Source organism: Dromiciops gliroides, chromosome 1 (genome assembly GCF_019393635.1).
Source record: "Dromiciops gliroides isolate mDroGli1 chromosome 1, mDroGli1.pri, whole genome shotgun sequence".
NCBI classification, from domain to species: Eukaryota; Metazoa; Chordata; class Mammalia; order Microbiotheria; family Microbiotheriidae; genus Dromiciops; species Dromiciops gliroides.
The window spans coordinates 278,556,404-278,573,452 of NC_057861.1; the positions used below are offsets into that span (position 1 = coordinate 278,556,404).

Sequence of the window (17,049 nt, forward strand, 5' to 3'; positions counted from 1 at the left end):
CAGAGGGAAGGCATAAGGGGGAATCAGGAAAAATTTTCTATAGAAAGTTGAAATTTAGGGGCAGTTAGGTGGCATAGTGGATAAAGCACCAGCCCTGGATTCAGGAGGACCTGAGTTCAAATTCGACCTCAGACACTTGACACTCACTAGCTGTGTGGCCCTAGGCAAGTCACTTAACCCTCAATCCCTCACAAACACACACACACACACACACACACACACACACACACACACACACGCGCGCGCACGCACACACACACACACACACACACACACACACACACACACACACACAAAACCCCAAACCAATACAAAACAACAAGTTGGGATTTAGATGGGTCTTGAAAGAAGACAGGAATGTCAGGGGGTAGCAGTGAGGAGAGAAAGATTTCCAGGCATTGGGTACAGCCAATGAAAATACCTGAAGTGGGGATGTGGGAGCATCTTATTTAAGGAATAGCAAGGAGGACAGTCACTGCATCTCAGAGCATGTGGGAGGTGAATTATAAGGTGTAAAAGGGCAGGGCAGATTATAAAAGGTTTTGCATATCTCTAGAGAGTGTCTGAGGCAGTATTTGAACTGTGGTCCTCTTGACTCCAGGTCCTGTACTGTACCCATTGCATCACCTGGGACACAATGTTGGCCATAGAAACCTTTGAAGGCACGTTTTTGTCAGACTGACTCCATTTTCTGATTTAGCAGAACCCTCCTCTCCATTTCCCCACTTCATAGGTACTTGCTAGGCTAATTCTCAGAACTGTCCTTGTGCTTTGAGATCCTTGGAATGATTTTCTTATTCTTGAAATTGTTTCTAAGATTACTTGTCACAACTATTCATATAAAGATTCCTACTCTAATGCAGATGGTACTATTTTTTCTGTATGAATCCATGATATAGCTCATGTATGTCCCCTACTTGAGCTCAAATGGAAAATACCTGATTACCTGTTGTGCTTGACTCAGCATTAGTTGTTTACACATGACTAGTCATGCTGTAATAATCTCCTTGGGCACATTTCTTACTTTGTTGAACTGATAGGTGTGAGTCTTGTGATTTTGCCCAAAAAGATATATGCTTATAGTTATCTATTAGCACCATGTCAATCTGGATAGTGGAGAACAGTCACTGGCAGACACTTTGTTCTCACGCCTGTATGGATGAATGAATCCAAACACTGACAATTCATTTTCTATAAACCTACTCCTTTTGCTATACCTCTGTCTGTCAGGGCTATATTCTGAGGAAGTCTGCTCCCACCATCCCTTCTATGAGCTGCTTGCTATAGCACAGTGCACTGATATATATCACATTGAGTGAGAAGTCAAGACAGTGACAAAATGAAGGGTACGTATTTCTCATAAAATAATAATAATAATGATAATAGCTAGCATTTATATAGTGCATACTATGTGCCAGACACTGTGCCAAGTGATTTACAGTTCTCTTATTTGAATTTCAAAACAATCCTGGTTTGTAGGTGCTATTATTATTCCCATTTTACAGATGAGGAAACTGAGGCAAACAGTGGTTAAGTGACTTGCCCAAGGTGACAGCTAGTCAAGTTTCTGAGGCTGGATTTGAAGTTTTGACTCCAGGCTCAGCCCTCTATCCGTTGCTCCATGCAGATGCCCCCAGACACATCATGAGTATCTGTTGCTAGTAAACAACCATATTCAATGATTGGTGAGCCTTCCTTGGCTCAAATTTTGATGTTGGAGTAAATATCTTTTTGGAATTGCATAGCTGGTACAGTTAGCACTTTCCTGCCTAATTCATACCAATTCAACTTATCCTAATCTGATTTCTCCCATTTTTTTTTTTGGTGGGGCAATGAGGGTTAAGTGACTTGCCCAGGGTCACACAACTAGTAAGTGTCAAATGTCTGGGGCTGGATTTGAACTCAGGTCCTCCTGAATTCAAGGCCAGTGCTTTATCCATTGTGCCAACTAGCTGCCCCTCATTTTCTCTCACAGAGCCATCTGGGTCAGTGGCAAGATATATACATCAGGACTATTGGAGATGGCCCCAGATGTTTGAGACAATTAGGGCTAAATGACTTGCCTAGGGTCATACAGCTAGTAAATGTCTGAGGTGAGATTTGAACTCAGGTCCTCCTGACTCCAAAGCCAGTGCTTTATCCACTGTGTCCCCTTGCTACCCCATTCAACTAGGATAGGCATTGAGAACAACTTGAGTTGATTCAGATGAATACAATTCCTTTTATTGATTTGTCCAGTATGATTCTCTCCAGCCATGTATGAAAGAAAGCCCCTCCAGTTCCTTTGGCTGCTTTGTACTCAAGTGGTAGAGAAGTGATATCAACATTCTTAGCCTTTAGTTCCCTGAACCAAAGCAGGACTAGTGAAAGATTCTTCTTAAAGAAAATCTAATCTAATTTGCATGGAGGAAAGGGGTTAGGATATTGGTCTAACCATAATCTCCAAAGTCACATTCAGTTCTATATCTATGACATTACTAGCCACAAAAGAAGATATAAAAACTTAACTAGACCACAACAAAACTTGTATAAACTTAAAACCTAAGTCTCTAGGGTTGCTTTTCCTTGCTGTGCAATGAAAATTTTGGTCAAATTAAATTTAATGATTGTATCTCAGTATAATTGGTTTCCTTTGTAATGCTGTGTAACTTTTTGTTTTTTTGGTAGGGCAATGAGGGTTAAGTGACTTCCCCAGGGTCATGCAGCTAGTAAATGGCAAGTGTCTAAGGCTGGATTTGAACTCAGGTCCTACTGAATCCAGGGTTGGTGTTTTATCTACTGTGCCACCTAGCTGCCCCTGGTCAAATTAAATTTAGGTTAGATTTTCTTTAATATGAAAGTTGTAATCTTTTTGTGGAAATGTTCAAAATAAAAACATAGAAATGATACTTAAAATGCCAGTTTTATTGATATGAAATTAAATAAAATGATCACATAATAGAAAACTTTCCCCAATGTATTTGCTTTAAACTTTACTTGAACAAATATGATAAATATTTGAATAGAAGTTGATCAATAATTATAACTGATTGTACTTTTAAAAAGTAGGGAAGTTTTTGTTTTTGTCAGACTAAGTAGGGAGTTTTTTCCTAAATAATCAATAAAAAAGGGAGAATTTCGCCATTTTGTTTCACCAGACAATGATGGACAATGGTAGACACAGGATTTCTCTCTCTGGAGAGGTAAACAGGAGGGAAAGGGGTAGGAAGGAAGAAAATTGTGAAAGGGTATAAAAAAAGGATAAATCATAAAAAACATTAAAGGAAGAAGAGTTGAGAGAGAGACAGAAAGAGAGACAGAGAGAGACAGAGATGAAATGGGGAAACAGGTAGCAGGAGAGGAATCACAGTACCTTATAGATAAAAGGATATGTAATTTAAAATGCAGATAATTTTCCTCATGATGATCTATTTTCTATTATGTAATTAAATATGAAATTTTATTTGCCTAATCAAGTACTTAGCAGATTTTATATCTAATTTTCAGTGTTGCAAAGGGATTAGTTATCTTCTCAATTATCCATGTCCCTTTTACTTAGCACATTTTGCATATGTGCTTTAGATACTCTTAGAAAGATCTCTTTTATTTTTAGTCTACATGTGGCAATGCCACTTTTTTCAACCAAAACCTCTGGTTTTCATTCCCAGGTTTGAGGATTTATTTCCCTAAACTTAATGTTCACAAAAACTAAAGCAGAATGAAAAGAGGCCATACTCTCATTTATTTATTAAAAATGAAACTTCTATCAACTTGATTTTTTCATTTCAAATTTTTTTTGGGTGGGGCAATGGGGATTAAGTGACTTGCCCAGGGTTACACAGCTAGTAAGTCTCAAGTGTCTGAGGCTGGATTTGAACTCAGGTCCTCCTGAATCCAGGGCTGGTGCTTTATCCACTGTGCCACCTAGCTGCCCTCATTATTTATTTATGAATAATCCTCTGAGACATGTGACTTATACAACAACCTCAGGACATGGATCTTATACCAAGATACATTTTCCTTCTCACTTGGAGAAGGCTTCTAAACGCTGAGACCCCTAACTACTTCTATCCTATGTCTTCGAAAACAAACTCTTCTTGATTCCAACAATATAGAAGACACAAAAACTCTATTTACTGGTGTAATGATCTACTATGAATGATTCTTTAGTTTAGAATAAATGTTGACCCTTATGTCATAACCTTCTATTTAGCACCAAGGCTGGCCTTTGACATGGAGGTACATTAAAACCTGCATATTCACATGTAGGGATGTTTTTTCTTTGGCCAAAATACAGAAAATAGGCTTTGTTGCTGACAGATAATCATAAGAAAGACAGAAATGTGAGCTAGATTGGTAAACCTTGATTTCTTATCTTAACTTTTATTGTAGAATACTAAGAGTCAGTCTATAGTGGTCTTTGATCTCTCATTCAACATAGGAGTTGAAAAGGAAAGACCAAATTTCAGTCCAGGAGTGCATTTCCTGACTTTTAAAAAAATTTTTCTTTTCCTAACTTTTGTCAACTGCATTTGGTGGCTATAACTAAAAGTCTGTCATTCCACCCTTAGCTGGAAGAGGTTCTAGCCACTACACCTAAGCATTCTGAAGGTAATGCTGATTTGGCTTGGCTAGCCAAGGTTGATTCTATGAGTCTCCCACCTTTCATAGGTCTCAGCTGAGACCGTTGTGAACCAGCAGAACCCAGAAGAGTAATGCCCCCAGTAAAGATGCTACAATTATTGAGTAGGCCCAGTGAGAGTGGTATTATGGGGGGGGCAGCTAGGTGGCACAGTGGATAAAGCTCTGGTCCTGGATTCAGGAGGACATGAGTTCAAATCTAGCCTCAAACACCTGACACTTACTAGCTGTGTGACCCTGGGCAAGTCACTTAACCCTCATTGCCTCACCAAAAAAAAAAAAAAAAAGAGAGAGAGAGAGTGGTATTATGGCATCATCAGAAGATATTGGTGGTTCTGTAGAGTCAGACATATATGATACCTCTCCTTTTACATGTGTACATGTGTCACTTAACCCTCATTGCCTCACCAAAAAAAAAAAAGAGAGAGAGAGAGTGGTATTATGGCATCATCAGAAGATATTGGTGGTTCTGTAGAGTCAGACATATATGATACCTCTCCTTTTACATGTGTACCTTGGCCAAATGTGTTCTTCATGTGGTTGCCCATTACATGTGATCCCTAAGTTTCTCACTCTCGTCATTTGTGATCCCCATGTATTGTCCATCTTTCAATGAGAATTTAATATATATCTGTGGGACAGCATACCCCAGGTTTATGGGGAGTGCTTCATTTCAAATGTTCTTGTTACACAATTTCATTCAATCCTTTTGCTTTGAATCAGCAGTGTCCTCTGACTGACTAGAGAAGAAGGAGAGATGTTAGTGTGGGTTCATGACCTGTGATTTTGAATGAAGCGTGAATGAAGCTTGTCCATGGAGGAACAAGGAGCTATCCTCTATCAATTTCATGTTTCATTTCAGGCTAGATGTGGCAGCAGAGATCAGAGTTGGTGGGAATTGCCTTGTGCTGGAAGGTTTCACACCAGGAGAAAATTTAGTTTTTCTTCTACTCTTCTCCTTACCTTGGCTCTAATCATAAATCCCTTATCTTCCATGATAGGTGATAGAGTCTAAGGTGATCTCTATATTTCTTCCACTTATGGCATATTTCCTCCCCTAAGACAACAAACTTTAACTGATAGACTCTTCCTTTTCAAAGTGCTCTGCCACTCTCTATGGGATTTTAACAGGCTACTATTTCTAAAAGCTTTGAATGAATATATGACAGGCACTATTGAGTTAGCTCAGTTACATTATCTTGTGTCTCCAATTTGTGCTTTTTGGCTTATTTTCAAAAATGATCTATGAAACAAAGGCAGTAGTGAACTTTGTCTTGGAAATGCAGAATTATTTGAGTCACGAGTTAATGCTACAAATAACTCATGGGCCAACATAGTACAAGTCCATTTGAAATACTCAGTCTGAGAAGTTGGCAATAGCAAACTGCTGAAAGTGAATCAGGCAGAAATTGTTTTACACACTTAGGGCTGATTCTGACAAATGAAACAAACACAATTCTATCAGCAACAGAAACAATGAAGTCTGCATCTCATATAAAAAAATTAGTGAGAGAAATATAGGACACATTCAAAAAGGTATATTTGACTAAAACAAACTGCAATATTTCTCCTGCCTACCCTGAAGCTCTGACATTTCCTCAGAATCTCAGCTAGTAGATTCCTAAATTTGCCTCTTTTGTGGTTAGCCTCTCTTACTGAACCATGTAATTAGCGCCAGAAATGTGTGAGGGTATGGGAGAGGGGGTGGGGTAATTTCTGGGCACCAGAGGTGCTTTAAGAGGAATCTGAGGGTAGGTAGATCATGGACTCAATCAGGGTCTGGGGATTTGGGAAGGAAGAGGGAAAAGAAGGTTTGAGAGAGTTGGTCTATTTTTAGCACATTGGTTTTGGCTACTTACTGAATCTTCTCCATATGTTCATTAAATGCTCTCTTATTCCATTTTGATTTATTGTTTTACCTACTTAGTACTCTAGCTATCTGAAGAGAAGTAGTGCTGAGCAAAATGGTTCTGAAAAATGTGTGAGAAGTTTCCTTGATTCTGTCAATTGCAACAATACTTTTTCAGTCACATGGACTCTCAACTTTGAACTAAGTGACTCCTTTATATATTTCATTCCACATTCCATCTCCTTAGTTGGTAGTGTATTTCCTCTCTGATAATTGTCTTGTATGTGCCCGACCTCCCAAATATAAGTTCCTTGAGGGCAAAGATGGATTTTTGTTTTGCCTTTGTAACCCTAGTGCCTGGCATCATACTTTGCAATCAATCAATCAATCAATGGATCAGTAAGTAAGTATTTATCAAGTTCCTATCATGCATCAGGTACTGTGCTAAGCACTAGGAATATAATTACAAAGAATAAAATTATTTCTTAATTAAGGGAGATGGCAAATATGTATATAAATATATTCATTGTTATTCAGTAGTCCAGTCATGTCTGACTCTATGTAACACAATGGACAAAGTCCTTGAGGTTCTCTTGGCAAAGATACTGGAGTGGTTTGCCATTTCATTCTCTAGTGTTTTTTCATTTTACAGATGAGGAACTGAGGCAAATAGGGGTTAATTATCTTGCACAGGGTCACATAGCTAGTGTCTAAGGCCAGATTTGACCTTAGATCTCCCTGACTCCAGGTCCTATGCTCTATCCACTGCATCACCAAACTTCCTTCTCTCTCTCTCTCTGTCTCTCTCTGTCTCTCTCTCTCTCTCTCTCTCTCTCTGTCTCTGTCTCTGTCTCTCTCTCTCTCAACATATACAGCATAAATATAAAAGTTAATACACACATTCAAAGTATTTAAATACAGGGTTGTCTGGGAGGGAGGAAACTTGCTGCTGGGGAGATCATGAAGGTTCCATTAAGAAGACGATGCCTAAGCTGCCTCTTAAAGAAAGAGAACTATGAGGTAGAGGTAAGGAGAGAGTGCATTCTAGGAATGAGGGTTAGTCAGTGCAAAGGTATAAAGAAGAGAGTGTCATGAGTGAGGAATAGAAAAGGAACATTTCACTTAATCATAGCAGAAAGGGGAATAATGGTTAGGGCATCTAGAAAGATAGGTGAGGACCAGCTTATGTAGACCTTTAAAAGACAAAGAAAAGTTAATATTTTTTTTTTTCTAGAACAACAGGAAGCCACTGGAGATGGTTGATTAGGGGAGATACATGATCAGATCTGCATTTGAGAAAAAGTACTTCGGTAGTTTTGTATAGGATGGAGAGGAGTGGTGAATTACTTGAAGCAGGGAAAACAATAGAGTGTTGAAATAATCTAGATGAAAGGGGAACTAAGGTCTGAAGTGAGATGGTAGCTCTGTGAGTAGAGAGAAGGGATCAGATATGAAAGATGTGAACACAGAAAGGGAAAATTTGACAACTGATTGGATAAGTGGTGTGAAGGAGATTGAAGAATCCTAGAAATGCTATGATTATGAATCTGGAACACTGGAAGAATGGAAGTGGTTTAGACAAAAATAGGAAAATTTGGAAGAGGAGAAGGTTTAAAGGAAAAATGAGTTCAGTTTTAGAAATGTTGGTTTTAAGTTATCTCTAGGAAATACAATTTGAAATGTCCAATAGTCAATTGATGCTTTAGGATTGAAACTTGGGGGAAAGACTAGGACTGGATATATATATATCTAAGAGTTACCTTAACAGAGATAATGAATAAATTCATGGACTCATAAATGCTGAAGAATTTACAGAGAGAGGAGAGAGAGACAGAGAGACAGAGACAGAGAAAGAGACAGATATAGAGACAGAGACAGACAGAGAAACAGTATAAAACCTTGGCTACCTAAAGAAAACTTGTTATATTAGATTGGCCTTTAATTTGGTCCTTCTTCCCCAACCAAACTATAAACTTCTCAATGATAGACAAAACTGTGTCCTTTGTTTCCTTTTCATTGCTTAGTGTGGTGCCTCCTTATATACAATCAGGAGCTCCATCAGTATTTGGTGATTGATTTTTTTCCTTTTGAGATGCTGGTCATCATTTTTTCAATTTCCAGTGTTCTTTTAAAATTAATTTATACATCCTTATGGTTTTTTATTTTAAATTTTAAAATTTGGGGGGGGGGCAATGAGGGTTAAGTGACTTGCCCAGGGTCACACAGCTAGTAAGTGTCAAATGTCTGGGGCTGCATTTGAATTCAGGTGCTCTTGAATCCAGGGCTGGTGCTTTATCCACTGTACCGCCTAGCTGCCCCTATGTCTTTATGTTTTGATGATTATGAGAGCTTCCAAGCTGAATGTCCTAATTCCAGGCTCTGCTCAATTCTGCCTAAGACTGCCTGACTCATCTTCCTAATGTAATGGGGTTTAGCCAATGGTCCCAGGCTTTATATGTATGCTAAGAGTGCCACTAATGCAGTTCCAGAGAAGGAAGAGCCTGATTTTGAGAAAGTCTTCATAACGTGTAATAGAAATATCTTGGAGGCTTTGGAGTACCTGTAGAAATTTTTTAACTGGGCTCAATCTGCTAACCATGTGTTGAATAGCCAACTTTTTTATTGGCTGCAGTTGCTCACCTCAGTCTCTGGGAAGAATGGGCTCAGACTTAATATGGTTTCTGTATAACAGCCCATCAATATCTACTAAATGAATTCTTGTCTCAGGTTCTGATGAGTTGGCTATAAAACTCATTATTGACTTGATCCCCAAACTATCAGACACCTGAAGTCTTGGACTCCTAGATGGACTTGGACTCCTGGATTACAGGATAGGTTGCAATCCTGACTATTTGAAACTCCCAAGGTTGTAACCTCCAACATCCTTCATCTTAAATGAAGGAACAAATGCACAGACAGGAAAGGAACTGAGACATATTCAATGGAAGAAGGATCAAGACCTATCTCCACTTACAATTATTTCTCAACATATTCCAACTTCCAGGAAGAGGTTAGCCAAAAAAAGGAGGTCAAAACAATAGTGAGGGATCCCAATCAAGAGAGAAGCCAAGTAATGCCTTCTCAAAGGCTCCAGTTCTTCTTCTTTTTTTTGCAGGGCAATGAGGGTTAAATGACTTGCCCAGGATCACACAGCTAGTAAGTGTCAAGTGTTTGAGGCCAGGTTTGAACTCAGGTCCTCCTGAATTCAGGGCCGGTGCTTTATTCACTGTACTACCTAGCTGCCCCCAAGACCCCAGTTCTGATTCTACAAATACAGCCAGTCAAAGGAGGTGCTATTTAACATTCGATTAGCCCACTGGAATCAGTTACAGAAAGTCTATCCAAGGCACTTACATTACATGCCATCATGAGTCTTCTGGAAACAGACTCCCTGATCTCTGCTACATAAGGAACTGTATTAGTGGTACTTTACACATGCTCAGAAGGACTGGGTTTATTGGACAGTTCTCTGTTACCCTTAAACATGGCTTTCATCATGTCATTTCCTTGCTTGATGACTGCCAATTTTCTTCTGCATAATAAAGAAATACTTCTGTTTAGTTCCTAAGAATAAAGCATGGCTGACCTCACCTTCTAGTTGCAAATCAAACCACTATGCCTGTAGTCTAAAATCGTTTATCATTTTACTTTCCCAGACATGGGGTTCGGTCTTAGCTCTATGCCACTGACCCTGTTGTTACTCTTTCCTCTGTGCATTTAAAGCCCACCTTTCCTTGAAGGTACACTTTTAGTTCCATCTCTTCCATAAGGCTTTCTGTTCTCTGACCTTCATTGATTCCTCTGTCTGTAATTCTTATAGGACTTCTACTCTCTACTACACAATTTCACACTTCATTTGGTACTTTCTCCTATTTTTATACCTAGATTGTAAGTTCTTTGGGGAAAGAGACAATACTTTATATTTTGTCTTTATCCCCCCAAAGTCTCAAGCTGATTGCATAGTAGGAACAACAATAATAAAACACTTGTTAGACGATGCTATAGAAATCTTCCAGGAATGGGAAAATAAGGGGTTTTTCTATCCAATTTCATAATTTTATTTAATTTTTATAAGACAACTAATTTTCACAATCTCAGGTTTACCCCTTTCTGCCTTTCTTGAGATTCGTCTTTTTTTCTTCTTCTAAAAACTCATAGCCTATAACTCCTTCAACTTCTTTAGGGCTCTGTTCTATGTCCTTTAGGGAGTGTCTTTCTTTGGATTTTCATCACTTCTTTTGATCTTATTTGTTCATATTCTCCAGTTGTCTTTCTCTTCTACTGAAGTGACGCAAGACTAGTAATATCTATCTTGGCCTGTTACATTCCAGGGAAACTTTATTGCCAGTGGGCAGCATTCCTCCAAACTCCTTTCTACTTCCAGAGGGAAGGGAGCATCTGGTGATTTCAATACCAACTCTACTAAAGGCAAAGAAAATATCACAAAGCATCATGGATAATGGCACAATGTTAGCAATGGTTCTGCAACTTCTGTAATAAGCAATCATTTATAAGAGAAAGATTTTCCAATCCTGATCCATCAAATTAAATTAAATTTTCTTTGCTTGTGGAAGCTCCTAACCATGACTGAAATAGAATTTGATGGACTCCAAGTGTTAGGAAATAGGGAGGAAGATGGCAAGTGTAGAAATCAGAAAAAAAGCATGAAAAATGAAGTGAGTATTTTCTAACACAATTAGATGGCTGCCAGTTTGAGAGATGAAGCAGCAAAAAATACATGCTGTAATTTACATTTCTGATGGTCTGTTTTTCAGGGTTCTTCATTTAGCAGCTGTTGATTCTTTGTTTGAAATATGAGTTCTATTTATGTGAATAAAAATAAATAAGAAAACAAGCTTTCTAGCCTGGTGACCCACTCAGCAACACTAATTGCTGACTTTACTCTTCTCTATTCTCTCACTGGGGGCACACAGATACTTTGGATCATAGAGCTATAGCTAGCAGGTGCATCAGAGGAACTAAAATCCAACCTCTTCATTTTTTGTTGTTGTTCAGTTGTGTGATTCTTTGTGATCCCATTTGGGGTTTTCTTGGAAAAGATACAGGAGTGGTTTGCCATTTCCTTCTCCAGCTCATTGTACATATGAGGAAAGTGAGACAAGCAGGCTTAAGTGATTTGGCCAGGGTCACATAGCTAATAAGGGTCTGAAGTTGGGTTTTAACTTACAAAAATAAATCTTCCTGACTCTGGGTCTGGTGCTCTATCCATTGTATCACTTAGCTGCTCTTCATTTTACAGATAAGGGAACTTAGGTCTAGAGAGGTTAAATGTTTTGACCAAGGTCATGGAAGACACAAAATTGTAAGTGGAGATTTAGAGAATTACAGAATGTTAGAGCTAAGAGGGACCACAGAGACAATCTAGTTCGACCTTTTTGTTCTGCAGATGAATAAACTGAGATCCAGACAGGAAATGACTGACAGAAGGTTATACAGCTAGTTAGTAGTAAAGCCATAACCAGAAGCCAAGTTCTTCACCTTGGTCTAAGACTTTTCCTAATACAATGTTCTGCCTCTCTGAGCTTGCCATAGAGATGTAGGAATGCTGATAGAAGAAGGGTGTGTGTGTGTGTGTGTGTGTGTGTGTGTGTGTGTGTGTGTAGCCAGGGTTCTGTTCTGCTGGTGATGTTCCTCCTGGCACACAAAGCCAGTATGGGGGTGGCAAAGGAATACTCTGAAGGGGAGACAGAGGGAAGTGGAAATGATGCTACTGTGTAATTAGGCCAGGTCTGGCATCTAGTCCTAGTGTTAGAATCACACACAGCCAAGGTACTTGTTCCAGGGGGACACAGATGGCTTGATTTTAGCACTGTTTAAGATACTGCATTGCTTTTATGCAGACATGCGCTGTGTGTGTATGTGTGTGTGCCTGGGAAATCAGTCAGAGAAAGCCTGAGAATGATTATTTCAAGCACAGATGTGAAATAGAGTTATAGTTAACAGGATTATAGCATCTTTGAGTGGCAAGGACCTGAGAGGCTGCATAATCTATGATAATAGGTGACCATCAGAAATTCCATAAGGATGGGGCCCATTTTATTTTGCTCTTGAATCTCCCAGTGGCTGGACATAAACATGTTTAAGAAATGTTTAGCATGTATAGGCCCTCATCAACTCATGACTGGAGTAATGCAATAATCTGCTGGTTGGTCTGCCTATCACAAGTCTCTCTTCACTCTAGCCCATCCTCCATTCAGTTGCTAAAGTCGTTGTATAGTGCAGGTCTGACCATATCATCTTCCACCCTCAATAAACCACAGCCCCTCCCTATTCCCTCCTCTCTGGTATTCAAAACCCTTCACAACCTGCAAATCGCACTCATTCCCCTTTCCAATCTTAGACTTTGTACCGTACCATGTACTCTGTGATCCAGTAACATTGGCCTTACTGTTTCTCACATAAAGCATTCCATCTTCTAACTCTGGCATTTTCACTAACTGTCCCTCATGCTTGGAATTCTTTCCCTCCTCATCTCTCCCTCCTGGTTTCCTTCAAGTTCTCCTAAATTCCACCTTTTATAGGAAGTCTTTGCTGACCTCCCCTTAATTCTAATACTTTCATTCAATTGATTGTCTCCAGTATGTCCTAAGAATATCTTGTTTGTACATAACTGTTTGCATACTGTTTCTCCCACTAGACAATGAGTTCCTTGAAAGGAGGCACTGTCTTTTGCCTTTCTTTGTATCCTTAATGCATAGCATGTTTCCTGGATTTATAAATGCTTACCATATATCAGAGATATTGTGGGTTCAGTTCCAGACCACCACAATATAATGAATATTTCAATGAAGTGAGTCATATGAATTTTTTTGATTTCCCAGTGCATATAAAAGTTATGTTTACTTAGCCCTTAGTCAGTGAATGGGTGTTCCCTCAGATAAACTGAGATCTGGGAAAGATCTTAGCTTAAAAAGACCAAAGTCACCCATTCCATCCTGGACCAATCATCTTGACTTTTGTCTTACCACTGAACTCCAATGACCCTGGAGGGGAGAGTCAGACTAATTACTTTGCACAGCTCTGTCTTATTTAAATCCAATTAACATACAGGTCAAGATATCACCCTCATGACCTCATTGGTCCCCTTCAAGAATGAAGGATGAACAACAATAACACTCTATTGTAGTCTATTAAGTCTGTAATAGTATTGTATCTGAACAATAATATACATACCTTAATTAAAATACTTTGTTGTTGAAAATGCTAACCATCATCTGAAGGGACTAGTAATCTTTTTGCTGGTGGAGGATCTTGCCTCAATGTTGATGATTAATGACTAATCAGAGTGGCAGTTGCTGAAGGATGGGGTAGCTATGGCAATTTCTTAAGACAACAGTGAAGTTTACCACATTGGTTGACTCTTCTTTTCACTTGAATACTTAGAGGTTCTTGTAGGGTTATTAATTGGCCTAATTTAAATATTATTGTGTCTTAGAGAATAGGGATGCCTGAGGAGAGGGATACAGGGAAAGGCAGGCAACATTTATTACATTTGTGCTTTGATATGGGCATGGTTTATGATGCCCGAAAACAATTACAATAGTAGCATCAAAGGTCACTGATGACAGATCATCATAACAGATATAATAATAATGAAGAAGTTTGAAATATTGTGAATATTACCAAAATGTGACACAGAGACATGATGTGAGAGCATGCTGTTGGAAATGGTGCTGATAGACTTGCTTGACACAGGTTTGCCATAAACCTTCAATTTGTAAAAAATACAATATCTGTAAAGTACAATAAAACAAAGTGCAATAAAATGAGGCATGACTATTTATTGACTGACTGAATTATTAAATGGTTATAAAGCACTTAATACTTTATCACACTTGATCTTTACAACAATTTTATGAGGTTAATAATGCTAGTATTATTTTTTCCTTATTTCAAAGATGAGAAAAACTGAAAATCCTAGAAGTTAATTGGCTAGTTAGTGGCAATAGGGACTTAAACCCAACTCTTGTGTCTAAGGCCAATAAATTGTTTTTAGAGTAATACATATATACATACACACACACACATACACACACACACACACACACACACACACACACACATATATATATATATATATATATTTTTTTTTTTTTTGCAGAGCAATGAGGGTTAAGTGACTTGCCCAGGGTCATACAGCTAGTAAATGTCAAGTGTCTGAGGCTGGATTTGAACTCAGGTCCTCCTGACTCCAGGGCCAGTGCTCTATCCACTGTGCCACCTAGCTGCCCCTGAGTAATACATATTTTTATTTATAGTTTGGGATTCCAATTTTTACCCCTCCTTTCCTCCCTCCCCTCCCTCTTCCCTGAGGTAGTAAACAATCAGATATACTTTATACCTGTACAATTATGTAAAATATTTGTCAGATTCATGGTCAGAGGAAGAATTTAGGACCAAAGAAGATAGAGAGTAAAACAAAATGTAAAATAAATCATTTTGTTTATATAAAATTAAAAAGTTTTTGCATAAACAAAACTAATGTGACCAAGATTACAAGGGAAGAAGAAAACTGTGCAAGAATTTTTGAAACAAATATCTCTGATAAAGGCCTCATTTCTCAAATATATAGAGAATTGAGTCAAATTTATAAAAATACAAGTAATTTGGGGCAGCTAGGTGGTACAGTAGATAGAGCACTGGCCCTGGATTCAGGAGGACCTGAGTTCAAATCTGGCCTCAGACTCTTGACACTTACTAGCTGTGTGACCCTGGGCAAGTCACTTAACCCCAATTGCCTCACCAAAAAAAAAATACAATTCCCCAGTTGATAAATGGTCAAAGTGCACGAACAGGCAGTTTTCAGACAAAGAAATCAAGGCTATCTATAATCGTATGAAAAAATGCTCTAGATCACTATTAATCAGAGAAGTGCAAATTAAAACAATTCTGAGGTATCACCTCACATCTATCAGAGTGGCAAATATAACAAAAATGGAAAATGTTGGATGTTGGAGGGGATGTGGGAAGCTGGGATACTAATCCACTGTTGGTGGAGTTGTGAAAAGATCCAACCATTCTGGAACTCAATATATAGCACAAAAGGCTATAGAACTGTGCATACCCTTTGATCCAGCAATACCACTGCTAGGTTTATATCCCAAAGGCATTAACCCAAAGAGGAAAAAGACCTATTTGTATGAAAGTATTTATAGCAGCTCTCTTTGTGGTGGCTAAGAATTGGAAATCAAAGGAATGCTCATCAATTGGGGAATGGCTAAACAAGCTGTGGTATATGATGGTGATGGAATATTATTGTGCTATAAGAAATGACAAGCAGGATGACTTCAGAGAATTCTGGAAAGATATGTATGAAATGATATATAGTGAAGTGAGAAGAACCAAGAGAACATTGTGCAGAGACAGCAATACTGTTTGATAAAGAACTGTGAAAGACTTAACTATTCTCAACAATTCAATGATCCAAGAAAATTCCAAAGGACTATCAAGGAAACATACTGTAATGATTGGAATGATGCCACCTACTGGAGACTTGCTGTGGGAAAGCTCCGCCATGAGGAAAATGCATCAGAGGGCAAGGCTATGTGGCTTTTCCTTGGCATCAGGAAGTGACGTTTGCTCATGGGTGCTATTTATCAAGCCTACCAGCCAATCAACTTGACGAGCCTCCTATTTTCTGGGAGGAGACAGGAAGGAGGAAAGAGAGCCTGCACAGAGAGCTCTGACTCTTTTGGGTTCTTGACTTGATGGTGGTGGTGGCGGCAGAGGACTTCACAGGAAATTTGAGGAAAGATAGGAATGTCAGGCTGTTGGAATTCTGTTCTCAATCTTTTTCTTTCTATTTTTCAATAAACCCTTAAAAACCTAAACTTGTTTTATCAGTGATTTTAGTCAGTTTCCCCCAAAATTGGGGGAACAGATTAGAATCCACATTTAGAATCTTAAATTACACAATACTCACCAATATATTTTAAAGTATACTATGCTGTTGTATCTGATTGGTTTTCTTTCTGTGCCTACATCAGTTATAGATGATATTGTTCAGTCATTTTTTCAGTTGTATCTTACTCTTCATGACCCCTTTTGTGGTTTTCTTGGCAAAATTACTGGAGTGGTTTGCCATTTCCTTCTTCAATACATTTTACAGATGAGGAAACTGAGGTAAACAGGGTTGTTACTTGCTAGGGTCACACACGTAGTAAGCGTCTGAAGCAGTATTTGAACTCAGGAAGAGGAGTCTTTATGACTCCAGGCCCTGCACTCTAGCCACTGTGCCACCTAGCTAGCTGCTCCAGTTATGTATGTAGAGCTGGGAAATATGATAATAGCCAGAGAAGAGGTCCTAAACATGATAGCATTGCTGCCCTAGATACTGCTGAGGGTGGTGGGGGGAAATAGAGTGTCTCATGTCTCCTTTTGCTCTAAAGTTTCCTGCATGGTTGACACAAACTCATATATCCATTGATCTAAAAGCTACATGTCATTATTCCATTTTCTTTCTACTCTAAGCACTCGCACTGTTCATCTGTCTAGGGTGGCAGTATGGGTGTGGCAGTGGGCAAGGAGGCAGGGTACCATGGCAGAAATCAGATAGTATA

General features: G+C 38.8%; 1 protein-coding gene across 1 annotated transcript in view; it reads right to left on the bottom strand.

Moving 5' to 3' along the window:
- Positions 1–17,049, bottom strand: part of CPA6 (carboxypeptidase A6) — a 354,688-nt gene that overhangs the window by 84,870 nt on the left and 252,769 nt on the right.